The 24,296-nt window shown below is 37.5% G+C and overlaps 1 protein-coding gene across 4 annotated transcripts in view; it reads left to right on the forward strand.

Annotated features, from left to right (window-relative positions):
• The first annotated feature begins 4,222 nt into the window (after positions 1-4,222).
• numb (NUMB endocytic adaptor protein) overlaps positions 4,223-24,296 on the forward strand; it is a 73,345-nt gene continuing 53,271 nt past the window's right edge. For 2 of the 4 annotated variants that reach the window (XM_067367745.1, XM_067367749.1), the window contains exon 1: positions 4,223-4,425. The gene's annotated coding sequence lies outside the window, so the exon portion shown is untranslated. The remainder of the gene's footprint in view (positions 4,426-24,296) is intronic. The other 2 variants (XM_067367751.1, XM_067367753.1) reach the window with 2 other exon arrangements.

The raw sequence follows: 24,296 nt of genomic DNA on the forward strand, positions 1-24,296 counted from the left end.
GATGTCAACAGTCAAGCAGTTTACTGAAGTTATACATACAGATATAGTAGTATTACACAAGATTTACATGTAGTGCTCAGAATATTTGTTGAAAATTATGGGGGATCGAGACCTTTGACCTCCCTAAATAAGCGCCCTGAATTTGCCACGTGGTTAAATGAAACTGGAACTTAATCTGAACCTGCTGAATTTATTACATCTTGTTTGATAACATAATTTATTGTTGTGTTATTTCACATAATATGTGTCTATTTCCTCAAGATCACATGGCTTTCCTTTTTGCTCTTAGATAAAAGAGCACATGAGCAGAATTTACATTTTCTAATTAAAAATATTTGTCATATTTGTTACACTATATCGCCAAAAGTATTGGGACACCCCTCTAAATCATTGAATTCAGGTGTTCCAATCACTTCCATGGCCACAGGTGCATAAAATCGAGCAGCTAGGCATTCAGACTGCTTCTACAAACATTTGTGAAAGAATGGGTCGCTCTCAGGAGCTCAGTGAATTCAAGTGTGGTACTGTGATAGGTTCCACCTGTGCAATAAGTCCATTCATGAAATTTCCTCACTACTAAATATTCCACGCTCAACTGTTAGTGGTATCATAACAAAGTGGAAGCAATTGGGAACAACAGCAACTCAGCCATGAAGTGGTAGGCCACGTAAAATCACCGAGCGGGGTCAGCGCATGCTGAAGTTGTCAACTTTCTGCAGTCAATATCTACAGACCTCCAAATTTTGTGTGGCCTTCAGATTAGCTCAAGAACAGTGTGTAGAGAGCTTCATGGAATGGGTTTCCATGGCCGAGCAGCTGCATCCAAGCCTTACATCACCATGTGCAATGCAAAGCATCGGATGCAGTGGTGTAAAGCACACCGTCACTGGACTCTAGAGCAGTGGAGACGTGTTCTCTGGAGTGACGAATCACGCTTTTCTGTCTGGCAATCCGATGGATGAGTCTGGGTTTGGCGGTTGCCAGGAGTACTTGCCTGACTGCATTGTGCCAAGTGTAAAGTTTGGTGGAGGGGGATTATGGTGTGGGGTTGCTTTTCAGGAATTGGGATTGACCCCTTAGTGCCAGTGAAAGGAACTCTTAATGCTTCAGCATACCAAGACAGTTTGGACAATTTCATGCTCCCAACTTTGTGGGAACAGTTTGGGGATGTTCCTGTTCCAACATGACTGTGCACTAGTGCACAAAGCAAGAACCATAAAGACATGGATGAGTGAGTTTGGTGTGGAGGAACTTGACTTGAGTCCTGAACTCAACCCGACAGAACACTTTTGGAATGAATTAGAGCGGAGACTGTGAGCCAGGCCTTCTCGCCAACATCAGTGCCTGACCTCACAAATGCACTTCTAGAAGAATGGTCAAAAATTCCCATTAACACACTCCTAAACCTTATGGAAAGCCTTCCCAGAAGAGTTGAGGCTGTTATAGCTGCAAAAGGTGTGCTAACTCTATATTGAACCCAACGGATAAAGAATGGGATGTCATTAAAGTTCATGTGCATGTAAAGGCAGGCGTCCCAAAACTTTTGGCAATGTAGTGTATTAAACTATGATTGAAAAACTCCTGGACATACTGTAAGATTAACAGCAATACTGGCATTTAAAATAAACCTTTTGCTAGGACCAAAATTTATGAAACACTCAAAACGACTTCTCTAAACAGAACTAAAATGAATGCATACATTTGCTTCACTTTGATTATATTACGATGTGAGATCGGAATGGGCGGGGTCTATATCCAACTCCTCCCACTTTACATATCCCTAAACCTACCTGTCTCCGCCCCTTGGATCTCGTGTGATCTGCAGTGAGTGAGGGGCTGCTGAAATAATTCAACTATTCTAATATGCTTCCCATTTTACTTGCCTGGCGCTAAATAGATTAACAAAAGTATGTTTTCAACAGCAGCATGTTCTGTTGACAAACTGCAGCTTAGGCCTATTTATTTAATACTAAAATACTAAAAATACTACTACTGTTAAGAAGGCAGTAGTGAACGTATTTTCGTAATATAGTTAAAAGATATAGGCTAAGTATGCGACCAAGTGATAGGCATCATAGGCTACCATGGTACACTTTCTGAACTTACAGGGTAGTCTGCGGTTCACTAAGCTGCCACAAGGTGTCAGGCCATCATCACAGATACGCATTTCACTTCGTCTCAAAGTCAAAACAGGCGTTAAATAAACAGATTCAACTTTCGTGTTCAGACATTTATAGAATAAATGACAAACACTTTAGGAAACCATTCTAAAAAAACAGACAGGAAACATTTTTAAAATATGAATAATCTTTAATAGTTGTACAAACCTGTTCTATTTCAAGGTAAACAGGCCTAGCAGCTAGCATGTTCACAAATATGTGAAAGGAATTTTTTTTCTAAAATACCAAAAACTTAACAACATCACTGTCAAAAAAATGTTTCATTCTCTCTTTGTATTAGTATATCTATGCTACTTATAGTCCAGTAAACAAACGGTAACCTTCCCAACAGTTATTCCAGTCAGTGACTCTTGGTTGTTGTTGGTTTGGTATTTAAAGGTCAACACTAAGGGCATGTGACCCATATGGATCAAATGTGCCTCACCAGCAGCTCATTTTTATGTAACTGAATGTATGTGCACACTTGCAAGATGTCATGGACAAATTAGCATTGTGTTCCTTCTACCTCGTCTTTTCATGAAAGATTCAAGGCAGTGAATGACCTCAGAACACACAATCAGGGCCTCGGGTGAGAGACAGGTGAGTGAAGTGAGATAACCGGGCCTAGACGGCACAACAGGCTTGACAACTCTGTCGAGCATTCCACACATTCCTCCGGGAGCTCCGGTGAATCCCATTCCTCACTCACAGCTATGCCTGCTGTCGGGTTGGTTGGGTTATGTTGCCACATTTTTTTTAAGAGCTTTGTCCAATCATTGTAATGGATTTTGGAAAACTTTGCATTATTGTTTTCACTAGACTCTACTTGAAAGTCCAGATGACTTGATTTGAATGCAGCTACTCATTTTCTATACCAGGATACCAAAGTATAAACTATCTGCCTGAACTCCTGTATATTGTTGTGTTGTGCTTGAGTTCAGAATATAATATTATAATAGAGTGGAGGGAAAAACAGAAAAAATATAGATTTATAATGTTAGCCAACATGTTAGCTATAGACCATACCAAAATACAATGAATGTTTCAAAATAAGTAAACAGTTTTAAAACCGAAAGAAGTGATAGTTGTGAAAAAAGACAAGTAATATTAATATATTAAAATAATATAAGTCTAATTTAAATTAAAATGCTAAAAAAGACACTAGATGTAAACCAAAATCATATTTTATTTTTCCTCAGTTATTGAAAAGCATTGGGTTCTGGAATACAGAACATAACTCTTGAAATAGCAAAATAAATAGTAAATTAATCTAATATATTAAATTAATTAACTATATGAATTAATTCAATCAGATGGTGATTTCGATTTAATTTATCCACTTTTTGCAATTTATCCCTATCAGTCAGTCAGTCTCTCTCTCTCTCTCTCTCTCTCTCTCTCTCTCTATATATATATATATATTGGAAAGCATATTATGAAGTATCGTATATAGAGTGAGACAATATTATATGTTTGATAGTGTGTTAGTTGTGTGTGTGTGTGTGTACATATATATATACACACACACAAACACACACACACACACACACACACACACACACACACACACACACACACACACACACACACATAACTTCTGAAATAGCAAAATAAATGGTAAATTAATCTAATATATTAAATTAATTAACCATATTAATTCAAAATATGAACAAAAAAGTTTGAAAACAAGCAACTTTATCATAATTATAGCAGAAACAGGGTATTGTAAATATACAGTATTGGTGGGGTTGTTGTTTGTTTTGTATGCGTGTGTATAGAGAAAGAGATGGTGATTTCGATTTAATTTAATTTTAATTTAACTTTCTGCCATTCTCTCTCTCTCTCTCTCTCTCTCTCTCTCTCTCTCTCTCTCTCTGTGTGTATATATATATATATATATATATATATATATATATATATATATATATATATATATATATATATATACTTCAGTGGTGTCATGAATGCTCCTCCCAGGCTGATTGTTTATGTTGTGAATAATTAATGAGCGCTCGTGTCAGACTGAGACCCCGCCCAGCACAGATCGGCGGCTGACGGCTGCCTGAACCCGGCGAACAGTCAGTCAGGGTCGAGAGAGAGAGAGAGAGGCAGACAGATAGGCAGGTGAAGACATACAGTAGGAACGATCCATAATTTGGGGAATATAATATTTTATTTCACTGGTCGTGTAAATCTCTAAATCCCTCTGATCGGGTTCACATACATCTGTGGATAGGAGCAGTTCATCTGACCCGCCGCTGAACAGGTGAGTCGATTCACCTTTACCTATTCATCTGAACTGAGACGCTGATGATCGGGTTTTATAATAATAATACTAATGGTTGTAATAACGGTTGATGATGTTGTTGTTAGCCAGCTAACGAGCTAACTGACTGTTTGTCTTTGAGTTCATAAGGTAGCATCCGGCTAAGTCAGCTGCTAACAAACCACTAGCGAGATAAAATGACTCAAACTGATTGTTTCTGTGTAAAAACAATGCGCTGACTGCCTTGTGTGTTTCGTGTCGAGGGTTTGGCTTTGGGTTAACCGGGTTATGGGTTTGGGCTGTGTGCTGAAGAGTTGCTAGCTCAGCTAGCCGGTTAGCAGCTCACCTGCCAATGATTCACAACACTTAAACACTAAATACACCATTACCGTGATCCCCTGTCATGTACTCCGTTATTATGAACACCAGAGTAGAGGAATATCTTATGTTAGGAGTTATTATTAGGCTATTGACCTGTACTAAACTGTAATTCATGACTGTAATTCCTTCACTGGTTGGACATGATTAGTACTGGTCATGTTAATGCTGGAGTTATTCGACATAGTTTGACATAAGTCAGGAACTTGACGTCTTTTTATCACTTTTTAATCATCAGTCTGCTGTTACTTCTAGTGACTCAAAACAACCTTTGTTTGTAGCTGTCACCCTGCAGAATGATGGTTTGGTGTAAGAGTGACTGGCCAGTAATGATTATATCCTAGGTCACATAACAATTAATAAGTATGAGTCACATATAATACAAAATGACATAATGGGTCTGTCAACTTGACTATGACATATGAAACATATCAGAAAAGTGGAACAGTTTGATCCTTTTGAAATATATTTGAAAATATATATAAAATATTTGAGTATCATATTTGATTGATCAGACTTGTATGGCTCATATAGTATGATATAGTGAGAATATGGAGGAAAAAACATCTCTGTTTATCCAGAGGCCCAAAACTGAGCAAAAATATGCAATTTGTGCAGAAGCTGATATTTATATGGCCTAAATGTAAGATGAAATTCTGATGCTTGTAATGTAAATCAATGAGATCTTTATAACTGCATAGCAGATACTAACATAAAATGCATATAAATATTAGCTATCACTCTATATCTGCCAATAATATGTCTTAGTAAGATGATATTTAAATGCTTAGTTTTATGATCAAAGCTCTGTAGTTTTAAAACAATGCAATACATTGATGATTGTGAGTTGAACAAATAAACCTTCCTCAAAAGCCTGCGATGAAAGGGCCCTCGCACCTGTGCTCACCGCCACCCTTTGGACTTAGGAAAACAGTGAACAGTGGGTGAAATGCATGTAGGCAAGTAAATACCAGAGAATTATGGCAAAGTCATTTCGAAGTGCCACACAGGTGGCACTATGACTAACTAAATATTAGCATATAGATGGCTTTAGACCAGGACTCTTATCACACATGTGAAGTTTGGGGCAGATTGGACACTGTATGCCTGAGTTACAACAGCTTCATCGTTCATGGAGAAACATCAGATTTTATCAGGCCGCCACAGACACGCCCTTCAACAAAAACTCAAGATCTTTGATATTTATCATGGCTGTGGTCTTAAGATTAGACTGACAACATATATTGTTGATCTGGTTAAATCTCTAGGAGAAGTTCGTTAAAGTACAACGTGTGGAAATGGCAAAAATTGCACAAATTTTGCAGAGAAAATTCGGAATATCTCGATTCCTGTTGGTTTTCAGATTTTTCTCCACTTTTTTGTAGGTATTGGGCTGTTACATGTGTGTACCGAATTTCATAGGAGGAGTTAATCACAGTCTAAAACATGACATTTCCTCTTTCCTATAGGTGGCACTATGACTGTAATTGAATATTGCCATGTAGATGTCTTCAGGCCAGGACTCTAATAAAACGTGAAGTTTGGGGCAGATACGATTGTATGCCTGAGTTACAAAAACATCCTGTTTCATGGTGAAACATCGAATTTGTCAGGCCGCCACGGACACGCCCTTCATCAAAAACTCTAGATCTTCACAATTTAACATCACTAAGGCCTTTAGATTAGACTGACCAAATATGACATTGATCTGATTAAAGCTCTAGGAGGAGTTCGTTAAAGTACACCGTGTGGAAATTGCATAAATTTTGCAGAGAAAATTCCAAATATCTCACTTCCTGTCGGTTTTCAAATTTTCCTCCACTTTTTGTAGGTATTGGGCTGTTACCTGTGTGTACCGAATTTCATAGGAGGAGTTAATCACAGTCTAAAACATGACATTTCCTCTTGCCTATAGGTGGCGCTATGACTGTAATTGAATATTGCCATGTAGATGTCTTCAGGCTAGGACTCTAATAAAACGTGAAGTATGGGGCAGATATGACATTGTATGCCTGAGTTACAAAAACATCCTGTTCATGGTGAAACATCGAACTTTGGCAGGCCGCCACGGACACGCCCTTCAGTGAAAGCTCTAGATCTTCACAATTTAATGTAACAAAGGCCTTTAGATTAGACTGACCAAATATGACCTTGATCTGATTAAAGCTCTAGGAGGAGTTTGTTAAAGTACAACGTGTGGAAATTGCAAAAATCTCAAAATTTTGCAGAGAAAATTCAAAATATCTCACTTGCTGTTGGTTTTCAGATTTTGCTCCACTTTTTTGTAGGTATTGGGCTGTTACATGTGTGTACCGAATTTCATACTTGTATGTAAAACAGAGCGCGAGGGGCACTTCATTGAAATTTTGTAGGTGGCGCTATCGAGCCATTTTCCCACACCTAATTCTGAAACCCATAACATACGTCAATTTTCACCACTTCTGATGCATGTGCAAAGAAAGCTTCATGAGTTTTTGAGCGTTTAGGCCCTCAAAAATGCGATTAATTTGCCAGAAGCGGAAGAATAAGAATAAGAAACTGCGCAATTCCAATAGGGACCTTACACAGATTTAACAACAAAAAGACACATGAACTACAAGCTGAAGGGGGACGTTTTTACAATTATACTAAAAGACCTTTTGCTAAAAAAGCCTAAACAATCAATCGGATGACAGAAGGACTGTAGTAGATTGTGTGCGAGGGGGTTTTCAGAACATTTTTAATCACGTTGATAATTTAGAGGCCTTCGAATTTCACGTATCAAATATGGTACAGTTACAGTAGGCTTTAGTGTAAAGCTCTGGTTTTAGCAATGCCCTCGTCTGCTTGTAGAATATCAAGGCACTTTCTGATCTGATAATTACACAAGGCTTAGTCAGTGACATATTGACACATCAGAATTCTTCTATATAATTTATAGAGAAATCTACAGAAATGCCAACCAAACATTGTTGGATTTCCATTGAAAACGAACAGGTTACATGTTCACCTAGACTGGTATGAGGGTTTGGCTTTTCTCAGAAGTTTGATGACATCAGGAAACGAGTGCATCCAGTTGATGAGTCATCAGAATGGGAGTTGCTGTCAAACTACACACTTATGATGGGTTTTCTTGTGGGTGAAGTCATTTCTCATTTCCTTATAGAGGCTAGGCTTTGCCAAGATACAAATCGAGAGGCTGCCCTTATCTGTTTACTCAGCTACCTTTGGTTCCAGCTGTCCTGCGTTGCTCAGCGGTTAATCATTATCGCATCCAAAACTCTGTACTCTGACCAGTATGGTTCATTTGGACAATGTTTTGATAGGATTGTGCTCAAGGTTGTACAGTTTTGCATGTGTAAGCCCATTAAAATGTGACTATACAAATAGTTTACTCCGTTATAAAGATTTCGAAGTAGACCGTACTTCCTTCCATTCTCGTAATTTATCAGGGCCGCGTCTGCTCCGTTTCACATTCTCTGTTTTATAGGCACGTGTAAAGAGAGGTCACGGCGCAGGATGAATGGCTGTGATGTGAGCCGTGAGTTGCACTGAGATATTACTGCTGTTTTTGCACATGGACTTTGGCCTGGTAGGTGTCCAGTTCTCTGACTTTAGTGCTGACATCACATTCAATGACAGCACATTCATGAAATGTTATCTGGGAATCTAGCCATACCCCTTTTTCACCAAAATGGAGCTGGTGTTTGGCCAGGGATCCTCGAATCTCTTTCAGAACCAGCACGCTTTTTGCGATCTCTTGCATCAACTTTTGAGAACAAAAGTAATTTAATTCAGTGTGTTTGACGTAAGTCGGAAGTTATTTAAAGTTGCGATAAAACGGAAGTAGCGTTTTCTACCATCTTCTGCAAGTGAAACTGACTATTGATTGATTGGATGGAGGCAGATCTGAATGTGAGCTTGCAGTCGATTTTTAGAAAGTGAAGGGGTTTTTGTGGACTAAATGACTGGAGAAGTCCAGCTTACGTCAACAGAGAGAAGACCGGCGTTTCACTGGAAGATCCAGTTATGACATTTTGATTAAAAATATTGAAAAAAATCAAAGAGTCATGTTATTGATGGTATCGTAAGCGATTCATCCATGCATTTAGAAAATAGAAAGGGTTAATTGTCATTTAATGATGACTTTAAATTAGGGATGGGCATTTTTGGCAATTTTTCATTTCGATCATTGATAGGTTTCAAAAAAGTAATCGAGTACTCGGGGGGGGTGTGGCGTGGCCGTCATGGAAATAATGAAAATATCTGAAGATTGTTATGAAAATGAATGTTAAAAATAAAAAAATATGACGTGAAAACTTGTCTATGAAAACATGAACACTGTTGGATTATGATTATGATGCAGCAATGTTATTAATAAAGAAGCATCTAAGAGGAATAGCTGCCTGAGATGAAGAGTGACTTTATGCCAATAAACTGAAGCCCGTTCTATGACACCTCATATGATATTAATCAGATAACTTGGATACATAACATTGAGGTAACATTACAACTGGTATCTTGCACAAAAGGATGCAAATGCCAGTGAACTTTAATTTAGGCGCTATAGCGAGAGTGAGATAGCTCCCGCCGTGATGCGCTTTCATGACAGTGCTATGAAACACGGGCCAGGACAGAATTTACTATAGATTTCTATAAAGTTCTCATTATAATGCTATGTTTATGGCAGATTTGTGCTATATTTTCATCTACATTATTAAGTGATTTCATTAATCGCCTGCGCATTTTCGAAGCCATATGAATTAGATTATGCCGTTGAACAAATATGACGAAAAAAGCTCTGCTGCATTATTATAACAAAAGTGTTGTTATTTATTCAGTTATTTTTAAAAGAAACATCTAAAAGCAATATGATTGTCTCAAATAACTCCGATATCGGGCATTGCAGTTGAGCATGAAACTAAACACGGATATGTAGCGCATTCAGCATGTTAATAAATGTTGAACGCATCCTGTATTAGATTAATCAGATGTAGCTATTACAACTTTCATCTGCAAAAAGTTTGCGAAGTATCCAATTGTGCTTTAAAAACACAGCCAACGAAAAGCAAGCACAACAAATTCACAATCTATTTGGCTACATCTACATTAGGCTACTGTCACTATTGTATTTTTTTTTATTTATTCTAATATTTCAGCAATATTTTGGATTCAATTTGCACTTTCTGAACAATCAAAATGATATTTTACCGTATAAAAATCACTGATGACTATTGCTTAATTAATTATGAATAGAATTTAATAAGGATATTTTCAGCGCAAGATAAAAGCTTGGCACTGCACAGCTTGCACTGAACTGTATTTTCATCTATCTTGTCAAAGTGAAGCCAGACATCACTACATGACTTTGAGGCCATTCTCTCTCATGTCTTTTGACGCATGCTGTGGCAAGCTAAAAAATCAGAACTAAAGTGCTGCTAACCAATCAGGGGGAAAAAAAAATCGATCATCGTTTACATGATCGATCATCGCTGCTACGGTCGAGTACTTGAGTACTCGATCACTGTTGCACATCCCTTATTTAAATATATATCTCATACACTAAAAACAAATATTTTGCCCTAAAAAAACACAACAGTTTGCATCAATCTTTTTGAGTTATGACAACTTGTGAACTTAATCATTTGTAGCATAAACACAATTTTTTTAAGTTGATTACTCAATAAAATTGAGGGGCCGACACTGATTTTAACTAAAAACTGAAAGCTTTTTATGCATTTGGCTCATCGGATATGTCTGTGATTGGCTTCAATGATCAACGCTGTAAAAATGTTGTAAATAGTCATCAATGAAGCTCTTCACCAAGCGCTTTTAAATTCAAACACTTCCGAAACTGCTTTTAAACACTGCTGTGCTTTGATAATTTTAGCCAATCAAAGACATATCTGATAATCGCTTCAACACAATGGCCAATAAGAAGTGTTTACAGATCCGCTCAAAGCATCACATTTTTAAAATTTCAGTACCAATAGGTACCGAAGTTGGTACTTTTGACAACTCTAAAATCTAATTTTAGCATTTAATGAACAAGTGAAATATTACGCTGACCCTATCAATGCCATGTAGCCACTGACAAACTACTTTCAGCACAGTGGTAAGTAACCACAAACTTCAGCATAGCAGAAATGGACCGACACTGTGTTGTTGAAAAAGAGATACCAACATTGATTTATCTATAACTTTAAAACAAAATTCTTCAAGCTGTTTTAGTCCTCTGATTGGAGTTTTTCCCTAGTTGCATGACTGTGAAGTTCCGTTCAAAAGGACTTATGATCTAGCTTTAAAATGTACCATCACTACTGCGTGTGGAGAACCTTATGAACATGAATAATAATGCTAATCATAATTAAGTCTCAAGCATCATTAATGCATATGCTAATAGAGACATTTGTATCTTAAGGAATTATGCAGACCATCTGCACTCAGACCCTGGATCTTTAATAGTGTGTTGAAACCTGCCAGAAGCTTCACCCATCAGCATGTCGTAAGAGGAAGAATGAACCACTCGGGACATTGTGACATTCCTGTGAAGCTCGTCATTGCTGGCATCATTACTAACTTGTTAATGTCACTAAAACTGTGCCTGAAGTCTAAAACTTCAGCAATCCTGCTGCTTTACATTGAGCTCTTGACGTTACACATCTGCAGATATTTTCACAGTGTTTCCCACTGGATTTTGTGAGACTCTGGGGGTGAACATCAGTCCGTCTAGGGGTTACGGGGGAATGCACCTGGAAGAAAATTTTGTACATTTTAAAGTTAAATGCACCAATCTGGTGCATTTTGAGAGTTCAAAATTAAGAACTCCATGCAACCTCTTTTCAGTGAACAATTTGAACAGATTAAAAAGTCTTTGACTTGACTTGTACTTGGACTTTAAAGCAGACTCAAACTTCTTTTTAGTTGTGATAGTGTCTCAGTCCACATTACTGTACATCCACACTGTTTTTAGGATGCCAAACAAGTTGAATAAAGTAGTAATAATAATAGCCTAATAGTTTTTGTTTATTATTATTATTATTATTATTACCTAAGGCAATAATATACTGTATTACTATTGCAATACAACAACACTGTAAAATAAATGTAAATGAAAAACGAAGGTCACACTTTAGTATAGGGAACACATATTCACTATTAACTACGACTTTTCCCACAATAAACTCTTAATTTACTGCTTATTAATAGTTAGTAAGGTAGTTTAAGTTTAGGTATTGGGTAGGATTAAGAATGTAGAATAAGGAATTAATATGTGCTTAATAAGTACTAATAAACAGCCAGTATTCTAGTAATATGCATGCTAATAAGCAACTAGTTAAAGGATTAGTAAAAGAAATTAAGGTTTTTGATGAAAACATTCCAGGGTTATTCTCCTTATAGTGGACTTCAATGGAACGAACGCAGTGCCAGTTCCGTTTTTTCCATAAGTAGAAACGGGAAGGTGTAGGACATACAGCGTAAGCTTTTTGAAGAATATGAAAGTGCGGTTTTGGCAGAACCACTTGGAAGGCGATCATTTGTTTATATAAAGCATATACATTTACATTTTTTTCGAAAATGACCAATTGTTTCGCTAGATAAGATCCTTGTTCCTCATCTGGTATCATTTAAAGCCCTTTGAAGCTGCACTGAAACTGTAATTTTGACCTTCAACCATCTGGAGTCCATTGAAGTCCACTATATGGAGAATAATCCTGGAATGTTTTCATCAAAAACCTTCATTTCTTTTCGACTGAAGAAAGAAAGACATGAACATCTTGGATGACATGGAGGCGAGTAAATTATCAGGAAAATTGTATTTGAAAGTGAACTAATCCTTTAAAAGACCCTAAAATAAAGTGTTACCGAAATGAATATTTCATAATAAGTACATTAATTATTTTATTTTACACAGTATATGCACTAAAATTACAATTACAGAAAGGACAGACTGTCAAATATTTAGTGACCAGCTCCAAAATAGACAAAAATCACCCTAAAATTCTTCTTTCTTATAGAAAAGAGCAGTGTGAACATTCTACCAAACACCTCCTTTTATGTTTTGCAGAAACACTGACAATTTTTGGGTGAACCCTCCCTTTAATGTGAAGTTCTCGTACAAGAGGCCTTTGTGAAAGTGTCAAATGTGAAATGGATGATTCAGTGCTGTAAGCTTCTTGATAGCAAAGCTAATTATCAGGATAAGGCTGTAATCAGCAGTTAACACAGCCTCTGCAGTTATAAGAACGCAGGACCTGTAGATCAGCGGCAGTGATTGAGCGCAGTGCTTTGTTCTCTGTTGGGTTATCGTCACCCTCACGCTCAAGGACAGCCGCATGCTAATCTGCAACCTGTGGCACTCCGTGATATCTTCTCAATAACCTGCACACGTAACATCCTGTGGCAAGGCTCTGCGCACGTTACCGCAAGAATAGCAGTGGCTTTGATGCTGGTTTCCTGGTAACAGCAGCAGTTGCAGGATATGACTGCACGGATGCGCACAGCGGTAGAGAGGGTCTCCTCTTCGGGCCGAGCATGCGCTCAAATTTTGGCTTGGTGTCAGAAACAGGCTTGATCGTGGCAGAGCCAGAGAGCTTACTAAAGGCTCCTCGCTGACACAAAATCTGTTCTGTTTGCTGCATCATGGTTTGCATGGAATTTTAACGCCGGATGGGTTGTGTAACACAAGTCCTGTCGTGCTATGCTGCGTTCGCTACTGTTGCTGTTGACGTTAATGCTTTTGTGACTGAGGTGAAGTCAGGATGTTTCCTGTGGTTTATTTGTGGGCAGAGCATTTCTATTTAAAGACCTCCTAAAATTGGTTTTGTCATATGTCACTTCAGCTTAATTTGGACATGTTTTTTGGCCTTTAGTCATTTCTACACTGGGAAAAAAATTGGTGTAGGATTTATTTTGAAACTGCAGAAATTGGTAGTCAACTCCTCAAATAATGACAAAGAAACGGCAAGTAGCACATTGAATTAGAGATACATTAAATTTTGAAGTATTTTCTTGAAAACATGCTCTTAATAAACTTTAATTTACAAAGTAAAAAAAAAAAATTACATAACATTTCTCTATTCTCTGCAATTTCTCAGCATTTCTCCTCTTCTCTAGCTGGGGTGTTACGAGACAAGACACAAGATTGATTTCACGAGAATTAGATGAGATTTTTACACAGTATTATTAAGAAATCCTCAATGACGAAATACATGACTAGAAAAATAGTCTGCGGGTGTATTTGAAATGTTTTAACTGATCAACTTGTAATGAATGTCATTTCAGTTCATTTCAGAGTATGAATTATTGTGCAGTGAAGACAACAATACTGAAGCACTGCAAAAGGTTTTGCTACAAACTCAACTGATTGGCTTCTTTCCTGATGATAACTTGCATCTCGGCAATTGAAAGACGGCTTATACGCACACCATCATTCATCTGGAAATCATATGATTCGATTCGCGTCTTCGGATTGGTTCTTCTGTGGAGTTAGAGGCTTTTTCTGACAAAGGGAAGTGGCGTTCAGCTGTTTCTGCCAATGAACTGGTATTTCTGAATGGGCTGACGGCTGACGCTGGGATTTAGTGGATTTGAAGTGAAAGTATTTGATGAACACATACTGTGTGTGGAGAGCATTCACTCAATATCATTTTTGATGAAGGTGGCGTTTAACCGGCTTTTGTATCTGAACTCTTCATATATAGTTTTAAGATTCACAGTATAGCAGTTTTTTTTAATTTCTAAAGTCTTTATCAACAGAGAGTGCAAAATCCAATCCATGACTGCATGACTGAGAGGAAAGCGTGCTTTACATATTTACATATTCTATCGAAATGCAGTCAATAGAGTGCCCCAGGGATGATGCGTTTTTGTAGGCCAACCCGGAAGTTAGTGCCGCACGGGTTCCCTCGATTGAAAGCCTATGCATTTTTCCCATAGACTTTTGGAAAATCGCAGAAAATAAGCTCTGTGTTTAACAAAGGGTTATGACACTTAAATTTTTTGTCTATCAAGATAATCTTTACAAGTTAACACAACATTTATAGATTTTGAAGCCAAGTGGTCAGATATAAAAGGCTAACAGTAGGCTATAAACGGACTACAGCACACCATGGTCGCGGATCAACATCACCACCACCAAGCTTCCTCAAACTTTATTTAGGCAACAACTTTATTTAAAAACATGCTCGCTGATTATGATCTGTGCTGTTATGAATACTTATCCACTTTTTCATGAGAAATGCGGTCCAAATGTCCCATTTTTAATGATGACGTCTAAAGTCCCCGCCAAAAGGAAGTAGTCCCTTTTAGCAATTTGTTAGCAACCACCGATTTTAAGACACAGTAAAGGTTTAAAAAATCACAAGCGGGTTATAACTGGTGTGTTTTATGTCATAGATCAAAACATTAAAGTATTTAGAGGCTTTGTTAACCACAGACCTTATTTCAGGTGATTTAGCAAAATCCTATTCAAAAAACCCATAGACTTGACGCCGTTGGAACCGGAAGTCCTAAAATGCTAACTCGCTTCCGGGTTTTGCCTACAAAAATGCGTCATCCCTGAGGCACTCTATTTATATCGAACACAAAGCCACTGACCATAATCTTGGATGTTAACAAATAAATAGATACATTTTGAGACATTGTTTTTGAGAATCAATATAGTATTACCAAATATAATATCGCAATATTCACATGTATCGATATTTTCTTACACCGCTAACAATAGGTGCAACTCTAATCCTTTATTTAAACTAGCCTGACATGCACCTCTTCAAAAATGTAACAATGTGTCAATTCTACGTGGACCACAAGAGCTGTTATTGGTCTGCTAGAACCCCTCCCTCGGGTCAAAAAACTGGCGTGGAGCAATAGGAGAAGAGAGAGCGCTTTCAACTTCCATAGGAATGAAAAATGCTCTGTTTCAGAGGACACATGCAGTCATACTGCAACAAAAATCGTTACCTATTTGCTGCTTCTCTGCCGCTTCTATTTGTATGCTTCTGTGACAACGTACATGACAAAACAACACTGAAGGCGGTGGCAATATTCTATCCTAACTTCACCCTCACATTCTGTCATGGCAATATCACGAGACAGCTTTTCACTTCACATTTTAATCTCGCGAGAGCTCCTCACACCCTTGGTTCTTAGTTGTCTAATAAACCTGGCATTGTATATTATAAATATTGTTGGCTCTTTAACAGATTTGCTTTTGTTCCTCTTTTATAAATTCTTTTGGATAAAAGAATCTGCTAAATGCAAATGTAAACATGAATAAATCTGCAGCCCTATGTTGTCAGCTGAAGATTGCTGATGCAGACGTTTGATTCAACACTGATGATTCAAATGTGAATGCGCACATAAGCACAAACACAAGCACATATTGTGCTTTCCAAGAGCTCCATCCCTCAGATAAGACGAGGGTAACGTGGGAAGAATGTGCATTCCTTTCCTGAGGAGGAGGAGGAGGTGGAGGGGATGGCGGACTGAAGGGGAGTGCGTTTCCTCTGTCTTGCATCAGTGGACGGCCCTCAGCCGTTCAGGCTTTAATCAGAGATCCAGGCCTGTGAGATGAGTCACATCATACAGTCTGTGTCTGTGTGTCTGTATGCATCTCTCACACCCTTTTCCATTGAAAAGGTAATGGTGCAAAGCTTTCTCAGGAACATTTACACTAACTTAAAATTGTTACTATATAAACTGACCGTAACTGATCCAAAGTAACTTAATTCAGTGTGTTTATGATGTCAAGCGCTGGCTGTTATCATGAGCAGTAGTTTAAATGTACCTGGTCAGTAGGATTTTTTTTTAATGTTTTTGAAATGAGTGTATTTTGCTCACCAAAGCTGAATTTATTTGATCAAAAATACAGTTAAAGCAGAAATATTGTGAAATATTTTTTTACATATTTTTACAATTAATTTTTTTTTTTATTTTAATAATTTTTAAAATGTAATTTATTCCTGTGATGTCAAAGCTGAATTTTCAGCATCATTACTCCAGTTTTCAGTGTCACATGATCCTTCAGAAATCATTCTGATATGCTGATTTGATGGTCAAGAAGCATTTCTGATTATCAATGTTGAAAACAGTGTAATATTTTGGTAACGCTTTACATTGAGGTCTGATTTGTTAATATTAGTTAAAAGATTAGTTCACTTTCAAATGAAAATTAGCCCAAGCTTTACTCACCCTCAATCCATCCTAGGTGTATGACTTCTTTCTGATGAACACAAGTTATGAAGTTAAATATCTAGCTTCCGCCATGTATTCTTCAAAAAGCTTACGCTGACACGGCGCAAGTTCCGTTTTTTCCATAATTTGAATAGGGAAGGTGGCGGAAGCTAGATATTTTACTTCATAACTTGTTAAATATGGATTTTTTTTTTCTTCAAAAGGCCTTTATTAATTTTATTACTTCAACAAACTTATTTTAGTTCACTTAGTTCAATTCTAATGTTTACATTTTTTGGGTTACATTTTTAAGCTTTTAGCGATTTCATTAAGGAAAGTATCCTTTCTCCTTATTTAGTACAAATGGGCCAGATTGGGCACCCTTTTGGGAGAAAAGCAGTAACACAGGGTGTACTGGATCTGATAGAGGCTTCGTGAGCTTGTTGCATTCTTCAGTCGACTGGAGAGTTGACTTGCTGTGCTTCAGTGGCAATCGCCTGCCCTCAGTAAGTGATCGGTGTCAGGCTGCAGCTCTGCTCCCCTTGAGATGTCAGTGAGACTGATTTGAGCTTCATTCAGCAGCTGAGGTCCCGGCCCGTACGCTGATGGAGCTGCTATTTGCAGAGCGTATTGCTTCAAAGCAATCAAAGCACCTCTGTGCAACGGGGTAATTTTCCATTATTTGGACTTCTTTTGCTCCACTGCGCGCATTTGTCCATGGAACAGCGATCTCTCCATGCAATACAGTCTCCATTGTCTTGGGCGAAAGACAATGAGTTCTTTCAGTTTGTTCAATTGAAGTTGTGGGCCTAGAGGGAGAGAGATGGATGATTGGTCACTTCAGGTGTCATTCAGGTTCGGTCACAGTCACTCAGAAGGAGAATGTAAAATACTACAGGCCTCTTTGAGTCTCCTTGAGTTGTCGGACTGGTCGGACCGGGTGTGATGAAATTCCCTGCTCTGGTTTGAGCCAGCATGCTATGAGTCACATCGGCTCCTGTTACCTGTTCGTTCAGTGTTTTCTTTCACACAGAGCACCAGACCATTTCTTATCTGCTTTGGTGGAGTTTGATTCATCCACTAAGCCCTTGTGGAACTCAATGAAGTTTTTATAAACAATTGTTGTTTGTACCAAACATGATTAAAAGATTAAAAGTCAGGCCACTCAATTTTAAAATTATCAAACCAAATTAATTTCTGAAAATCGAAATTCTAAGTCTCTATTAAACCGAAACACAAAGTAAGCTCCATGCAAAACAGAGTATTTATTCAGTCAAGTCATACATATTAATTTTTCAGCAATCAAATGAACAGATTATTATAAGGCCCTTTTACTTCCTTTATCATATATGTACATTTTCTGATTCATCGACATCCTATAATAGTCATGCCCACCTGGTGTGCGTAAATATTTTTAATTGGAAACATCTTATCTAAACTCTTTAAAACTCTACCAGGCCCAACTGACCTTGACTGCAGAAAGAAATCATTGTTTCCAAGTTGCCTCTCACAACATTTGTAGATTAGATTGAGAGTGAGAGAGAGAGAGAGAGAGAGAGAGAGAAAGACATAAAATAAAATATTCACCAAGTGCATGACAAAGAGAGTGGCCAGTGCTTAGTAGTTATCTGAGGCCATTAACACAATTGATCATGTATAAGCAGTAGCATTGATTGAATACACATAAGAAAATAATATTTTTTTATTTTCTCTTTTTCCATTTTAATTTTTCGACATTTCATTTTAACAGTTAAGTAAAATTTGAGACAAACAAAGGAATTGCTAACCGCACACTGAATTAGATCCAGACTGGAGAAAGTCTAGCAAAAATATTTTATTTTATAAACTGCATAGTGCAAAAAAGTGCAAAATGCAAGTGAATTAAGAGCTAGACAAGCACGGGCAAACATTACTTCTGGTGTAAATTAAATTTTAGTTATTAAAAAGCATATCTAATTAAATAAAATCATATATATACACATGCTAGTGGTACAAATATATACTTTATTTCCTTACATTTATTTGGAGAAATATGATCATTTTTGTGACATTCACCCATGTACAATTAGAATATTAGGCTTTTCAATCTGCTAAATGGTCTTTTGTCATTTGGAAGGATTAGGAGCAAGAATGGCTTGTTTATGTGATTTTAGTCACAGGTTTCAGATGTATTTGTTGCTGGACTGGCAGAGCCTGAATAAAACATGAGTACAGCCATCAGAGAGGCTCTGGTTTCAGTAGGGCATTTAACAAACCTGCAGTTTACTCTGACAAGACCTGCTTGAGCTCCCTTAAGATAATCAACAACCTGTGGGTGAAGGGCCAGACGTCCCACCTCTGACTTTCTCAGCTATTTTAATAGGAGACATGGGGCTCGTATGTTACTATTAGAAGTAAGACCATTGATATCTTCGAACAAGCATGCGCCCACTCTATACCTTCAAATATCTAGAGAGTTTGCTGCTTTCGCTGTCAGAGTAGTGAGGGTATTGGGTATTATATACAGTATAATAGACTTTATGGCATTTGAGGTTTTTAATGTTTTAATGAGGTTTTAAACGCAGCATGTATGCGAGTGGCATCACAAAATGTAAACTTCATCTTCATCATATTGGTGCCACTTAAAAGCATTGAAATTCCCTTGGATTTTTTTTTTACTTTTCATTGTCCACATGGAATCATCTGACTTTTTTCAACTAGGGCATATATATATATATATATATATATATATATATATATATATATATATATATATATATATATATATATATATATATATATATATAGATATATATATATATATATATATATATATATATATCATACACACTGTGTTGATATGTATGTTTTGTGTATAGCCTCAGTTGTGACCTAAATATATCTTGAATTATGACTTGTATCTTGCTGTGTGTTGTATAATGTTGTAGCTGGTGATACATGTGTGAATGGCAGCGATATGATTCAGTAATATCAAATCTCAGCTGCTGTTGCCCCAGAGTCATGTGAGATACTCATCATTAATTTGAAGGAAGATTCCATCATCTGATAAGACCAAGAAACTTTAATGCCTCCGTTGACACTTGAGTTTGTGTTTAAGCCGTGATTGTGGAAAGCTGATTCCTGAGTTCTTTTTTTGGCACTTAGATTCCGTTTCAGCTTTTTAAAGTATTGAGAGTGAGGAAACTGGGTCATTGTGCATAATTTAGCAGTGATTAATTTCTTTTCCACGTATCTCCCTGAAGGAATAGGGATCCACCAAAGCATTTTTTTGAGAATACTTATTCAGAATTTGTCTCTAATAGAGCTGCACGATTAATCGTTAAAAGATCGCAATCTTGATTCAAACACCCACTTGATCTTATTCCAAAGTGACAACGATTCTCCTGTGTCTATTAAAACTTTGACAACACAGCAAACACTCAGTTCTGCGTTGCTGTTGCCGCTGAGCCAGAGAGAGCAGCTGTCATGTATAGGTATGAAACCGCTTCACAAACAGTCTTATCAACCACACATATCATTTCTGTGTTACAAATATTCAGATTGTCACAGAGGTACTGGAATAAAAGTTTTATAGTTCTGATAAAAACACTCATGTTGATTTCATATGAGTCTCTTCAGAACTTGGAACTGTACATGATTTATGAGCTTCTACAACTTTTGACCTCATAACTGAGCTCCTTTCCACAAATTGAACACCGTAATAAAAACAGTATAAATAAAAATGAATAACATAGTTTTTTCTTAGTCATGTTAAGTGTAAACAGTAAGTGCAACCATAATCAAAGTACTCTCTCAATATTCAAAGTGCAAATAGAGACCCAATTTTTCTGCAAGCATGATGCAGAGCTAGACATGGTTACACAGCCCAGCCTAAGATACTGGAGCTTTCATAAAATTAATGATAGTCCAAGGCTCACAAATCTTATTGAAAAAGTTTTAAAGCGGAACTCAGTTAGATTTGCGAAGCTCCCCCTACAGGTTCCTTCAGTGAATCACACTGTCATAAATACTCCAAGTGCAGCTCTGGACTACGACGACTACAACGCTCACCAGCGCAGTAGTTTTGCAAATACAGTACAAGAAATATCAATGGAGGTGGGTAATTTTCGAAATTGTCTTATCCATGGGTTTCAAAGACGTCACTTCCGCTATGCCTGCCGCCATATTTGTGACCGGTCACAGCTGCGCGCTCTGTTTAAGTCTATGGTGACAGCAGCTACAACTAGCAGAGGAAGGCCAACGAAACACTCTCAGAAGGTTCACAACAAATTTACAATATGTCTGGGATATGTGGTGCTGTTAGCCGTTTCAACAGTCGTCAGAACTACACATTTATTTGATCCCAAAGGAGTTAGATCGGCAGAATTATTGGCTTCATTCAGAAAGGACCACACCACTGGCAGCCAAACAGCAATGCACAACATTAATAACTGCTGGGACTGTCATTTACATAAGATTATAATTGTATAAAATATTGTATTAAAATATTGTGAATTCTAGTTGCTGTGTTTCGGCGTGTTATTACAGGATTAACAAATTCACGACACAAGCTGCCTACATTACTTAGTTCAAGTACATGCGTGCATGATTTTGTGCAAATATAAGTTGTAATTTTATGTCTATCTTTTTATGTCTATCTTTATCTTTTTATGCCTTTATTTCATCATGGCTATAAGTTAAAAACAGGTGACATATGCACACCTACGCGTTGCGGCTATTTTGCCTTCATCAGGGTGTGAGATTGGGAGATATTTGCATGCATCAGGGAGCCGTTTTCAAAATGCGGGCTATTGAAATTGCATTCGAATGTGCGCTCGCGTTTTACTTTCGCTATTGCACATACTCTGTGAAAAGGGGAGGGGCGGTGCTGAGCACGAATTCTACAAGATAAGACATTTGTCAGACGCTTAAGGTCTTTGCACACTGAGTCCGAAATTCGCGTCTGAAACTTTCGCACGTTAAAAAATAAATACGTTGTGTCAATCACGTTTACACACTGCCTCCGAAGTCTTCGTCAGGACTCAGTGTGCAAAGGCCTTTAGGCTCTGTTGTCCAACGAATCCTCCACCACTGTCTTGTCAGTCATCTCGTCGCTTACTCTTGTCACGTGATTCGCAAACTCTGATTCCTGCTGTACTACGTACGGCTCCGCAGCTCGTGTTGGATGGGATTGAAGCGACCGTTAACCAACTGCATTAAAAGGCTTTTATTTCTATAAAAAGCAAAACGACACTGGAGGCGTTATGTAAACGTAGTGGTGGCATATTCTTTCCTAATTTAAACCTCACACTCCGTCATGGCAATATCACGAGACGGCTTTTCACCTCGACGTGAAATGTTGTCACGTTTTAATCTCACAGCACGAGATCTCTTCACACCCCTTGTGCTTAATAATAGCACATTTATCTAGATTAATGTTTGAGCGAATTGCAGCTAAAGTTGGGCTACTAATTAGGCTACTAAAGTTAGGCTACTTCTACTACTTGCATGTAACTGAAAAATTTAAATTTGATTAAGCCTCCTCTCATCCACTAGGGGGAAGCCCTAATATCTTGAAACATATACGAAGTAAGACAGTTTGGTAAAACTTTACAATGTGTACATTGAGGGATGGGGTTGGTTAGGGCCCCCAAAATGCTTGGCCTAAGCCTGGATGGTGTACATGGTTGACCTTTGAAAGAAACCCTTACACTAGTTTGTGTGACAGTCTAATTTCTATGACTCATGTCTTTCTGACAGCAGACGGAGATATGTCTCTTTTCCGGGGAAGTGTGCATGAATGAGTGTACTAGCTCAGACTCCATTACCTTCCTGAGATCGCTACAGGCTGTCTGCTTTCCATCCCAAATGCTTCCTCTTCCCGTTTCCTTTTTTCTGCCTTTCTTCATGAACGTCTTTCCTGATGGCATTGAGGAACTGTTGGATACAGGAGGCTTGTGCATGTTTGAGATAAAGTTCAGTGTACTCTTTTCATCATACATACACTTTAGGTCGGCCGCTCCAATACATTACTTATTATTAACTGCATTGTTTTGCTTCTTGGAGCAGGAATGTCCTGCAGCCTTGTTCTTCAAACTTTGCATTTGTTAACTAAGCATTTACAATCTCCAGCGGAATTTGCATATATGTGATTTTAATAATATTGTACATATCCTGTGTTTTGAGCTGAATCTAAGCAAAAAACAAGATATTATTATTCAAATAGAGATGTAGAACAGAAACTGCAAATCCTTTGAGTCAATTCCCTATTATTTTACATCTTGAGGAATCGTCGTGTCTGTCCGATGGTTTTGTCAAGTGAAGGTATGCAGGCCTTCCCTTCACAGATAACACTGAACCCAGTCACGGCCATAAACATGTGCTTACTTTCATTTAGACATGCAAATGATTGTGCCTTTGTGTGCTTTTCTGCTCTGGTCTCATAAATGGCTTATCTGTGGAACCGTATATTTTACAGTGGTCATTGATGGTGGACACACAGTGGTCAAGCGTCTGGACTGCCAGCCCAAAGGACTCGAATCCTGTTAGAGGTGTGATCTGTGAAGCACAGAGATATTTACTGAGATACTTTCCGCCATTGTGCCGTTCATCTGCACTTTTCTGTATATTTAACTTAAGACTTTAAATTAATCAATACCGTATCAAAGTGAATCAAAATCTCAATCACGCAAATGACACTCAATTGTCACTCAGTTTCTTTGCATTTTATATTATTAGAGGTTATATTAGAGGTTAGATTTATATTATTAATACCAAAATGTTAACTTCGATACGATACCCAACTTAAATATCACGATACCGATACTTAAATGATACTATGGCAAAAACCTAAAACAGCAGAAAAAGTAAATAAATAACATGACAGAACTTCTTTCAGTGTGCAGGCTGATAAATCTGGATTTGAGCTAGATTTAATATAATTTTTAATGTTTATTATTTTCATACTCAAAATTGTAAATTATTTGCTGTTATGCTTTTTTTTATACATTTAGGTGTTTTTGACAGTAAGATTATTGTAAAAAATTATATTACTGTAAATAATTAGAGCAATCTTATTAAAGCATAAATTGGTTTAAAATAACTATACCCTTCACATATTTATGTATTTTTAAATTAATTTTATTTTTGCAACCAGATATCACTTATTAAACTCAAGACTCAATAATACACGTCTTTTCGGTGGTCTGCTTGCACGAGTAAAATAAATAAATAACACTAATTTAATATTTGAGAGCATAAACATAATGCTGGTATCACATTCACTAACCTGTCGCTCTTTAAATTCTTTGTACAAATCGGGATGTTTGACGGCAAGATGATTTTGACTCCCTTCGCTT

Source organism: Chanodichthys erythropterus, chromosome 18 (genome assembly GCF_024489055.1).
Source record: "Chanodichthys erythropterus isolate Z2021 chromosome 18, ASM2448905v1, whole genome shotgun sequence".
Lineage (NCBI taxonomy): Eukaryota > Metazoa > Chordata > Actinopteri > Cypriniformes > Xenocyprididae > Chanodichthys > Chanodichthys erythropterus.